The sequence below is a fragment of the Limulus polyphemus genome, unplaced genomic scaffold, assembly GCF_000517525.1.
Source record: "Limulus polyphemus unplaced genomic scaffold, Limulus_polyphemus-2.1.2 Scaffold2594, whole genome shotgun sequence".
In the NCBI taxonomy this organism is placed as follows: Eukaryota; Metazoa; Arthropoda; class Merostomata; order Xiphosura; family Limulidae; genus Limulus; species Limulus polyphemus.
In genome coordinates, this window is record NW_013668204.1 from 40,584 (window position 1) to 44,004 (window position 3,421).

Genomic DNA, 3,421 nt, shown 5'->3' on the forward strand with positions numbered 1-3,421 from the left:
TGATTCATAGCAACTACCAAATAATAGAAAAATAATTTCAAGTATTAAGATAAATAAAATTCTTTTTCTAACTTAGCTAACATTTGGGATAATTGTTTATTTTCATCTAGTATTTCATAACTTTAGTATTTTATAATTTAACACTACCTCAAAACAACAGTAAGTTAAGCTTAATTTACTATGAGATGACTAAGCATTTAACTCTCTGTATATGAGCTTGATCATTTTGACCAACCTTTCCATCCTCACATAATTTGGAAACTATACATACCATAACTCTGAATTTATCAAGTGTATCTTCATGAAATTTGATTAACTTTAGTAATTGTTATAAATCTTGTGTACAGATTTTTTAATATAGTATTTTTTACTAAAGACTTGTCTGTCAGTTTATAAAGCATTTGCTAAGTCAGCCTGAGTAAAAAGTGATTTTCATGTTAAGACTGAAATACTTTTTTGGATCTAACAATTTTTGTATTTCATTTGCATCGCCTCTAGAACCTCCTAAATGAATATCAATATTTTTCTGTAAAACTACATTTTATCCGTTGTTTTCTCTACTCTAACATTAATTAGAATAAAATCAACGATGTAGAATAAAAAATTAACAAATATGAAATAAGTTTTTTCCTTGTGGCTCCCTTTTGAGTTTGATTTATCTCTATGGCCCCCACCCTTCGTAGACACTGTTACTTAGGAAAAAAGTTACTTTATTTTTACACTGTTGATTTATAATATATCTATAATATTATTTTTACAGTATTGTATTACAATATTGTATTGTTTTCAAATATTTTGTTTATAACATACTGTTTACTTATACAAATAAAAAATATTCTGTTAATCATTGACATTTTATTCAGTGTGATCCTTGGGCCTGATGAACACTTGAAAGTTTTTGAATGTTCGGTTGTAGTGCGGTTAGTGATTAGCGAAGATCACCTCTCTTCACAACATCAAGGTGGTTATGTATTTTTGATAGAAAATAAGTCACCCAACTAAAACCAGATAAGATGTGGGAAAAGCAATAAAATACAACTTTGCTTTCTCCCAGAGCTGTGGAAACTTATTAGCTATTTCATTACTTATCCAGAATTAATTTTTGTTGCATTTGAATCTAGCTTGGGCTGTTGAATTATTTTAATCGGGCAGTGATGTTTTGGTGGCCCACTCAGAATTTACTGTGGCCCCTAATTTTCTGTTATTCGTGTGTGGCCCCTTAGAAACATGACGTGGCCACTCGGGGGCCATATGGCTTATGTTGAGAACCACTGAGTTAGAGAGATATTTAGCAAATGATATTTAATTAAATAATATGATTGTAGAGAAGAATCTCAACATAGTATTGGACAAGCCACTGAAGCAGTGCTTTGTTGGTAGTAATAAAGCTAATAGTTATAGGTGTATTCATAGACACGTTGATTACAACTCAAAAGAGGTAACTTCCTTTATACAATTTGTTTGTTAGGCTTCATTTGGAATACTATGTACAGTTTTGATTTCCTTATCTAAGAAAGGACAATGACTTATTGGAAAGAGCTCAGAAGATGATTCCTGAGCTGAAGGGTTCTGAAGATAATAGGATGAAGAGATATGTGTCAAAAATATGGAAAAGAGAGGCTATGTTCCAGTTAAGATAATTTAATTATTCTAACAGGGTGATTGACTAATAAAATGATCTTTTTATCAGTAGTAGTAGAGGCTCTCACTTTACAGGAGTTTAAAAGCTGAATTGATGATTTCCTGTAAAATAATAGGTGTGTTTAAATTCTTATATTTTTCAAGGGTGAGTGTGCAAGGTTAGCCTTGAAGAGCTATATGGTCACTTGATGTCTGTTTGTTAAAAGCTGTATGAACAATGACTATGTGTGATGTTCTGATTGTAAAATGATTTTAATTTGTGTAAAGATGAAAGCAATCCATGGCAGTCCAGATCTTGGATGTATGCAGTTGGTAATCAATGAAGACATACTTTGCTTGATGGGTATGCTAATTACAAAAATATAGAAATGGACAAATAAAATTAAACCCGTAGTTTATATCACTATACTTCTTGGATGAATGTTTTGTGGGAAAAATAATATTTTTATTTTGTACAATTCACGTTTTTAGTCAGGTTTAAAAAGAAAAACTTGTAACCAACAATTTAATTTTTAGTGAGTGAAATATCTGTTTAAGGTGTCAATAAAAGATTAATTTTGGTAGCTAAGAATAAGATATAACAGGCCAATGTTGCTGAGCATGTTGCCTATGTTCTTTCACACTCAGAGTATTTGGTTTTTGTTATATGGCTGATCATTGTTTTGTGTCCTGAACATGTGTTTTGGTTTACTTTTAAGAAAATCCTTTGTCTGTATGTCTCTGATTTTTCTATAGTAGTATCTTGTATCCATCTTTAGCAGAAGGATACTTGACTTGTATTTTGTGGTTAACTAGTGTATGTCCCTTGTTTCAACTTGATTCTCTATATTTTATCCTTGTCCTTTTCCATGATTGATATACATTTTGTCTCGTATGTTACTGTCATTTTACCTCTCTATCTTTCATCTTATGCTCTTAGACTTTTTTCTTATTCTTGACATATAGTTACCAGTATTTTTACAGTAATCATATTTTTATATCAGAGTTTCAATTTTTTATCTAGATTGTTCTTTTCTTTATGTCTTGCAGAGCCTAATAAGGTAACTGAATAAGTTTTTCAATTTTCCTTTGATCCCTATTAAATTTTGTCTGGAATCTTTTCTGTAGCTAATGCTGTCATATTTTATGGGCTTCTCTTCATGATGATATTTCTTAATACTTTTACCTATATTAGAGTTTTTATATTAAGTTGACCAGAGTTTTATCATTTGAATTCTGTCTTTGACTATATAATTTTGACATCTTGCTACTGCTTCTTTGCATTGATTTAAGTTTTATGGAATGTATTTATTCACTGTGTACATAGAACTTTATGTATCCTTTACTTCAGCATAACAATAATATTGTGTTATTAGTTCTTACCATAAAAAATTGATTAGTAAATGACATAAATAAAAAATGATCATAATTACAATTTTTATGCTCAGTCTGGTTCATACCCTAATAGTTGTTGTTCATGAAAATATATAACACCTAGACTACTACTAGGTTTTGTCGTATTCCAGCCAGCTTGATGGGCCCCGGTACTGGGATAAAGGCTTTATCAGCATTGGATATAGCACATATAGTAAGATTGACATATTGTAACATATTGTTGCGTCATCGAGGTCACGTGACTGGTGTGGCACCCTCTAGTTTCTAGAACTATCTTGGTCTTTTCAGGAATGCTCTAGTATTTGCTAGATAGGGTAGGCTGGTATATAAAAGAGGGGAATGTAATGTGTGCGTAGATAGTGAGTAACTGATCTGCAGTCAGAAGTATTATTGAGCACGTTCATCA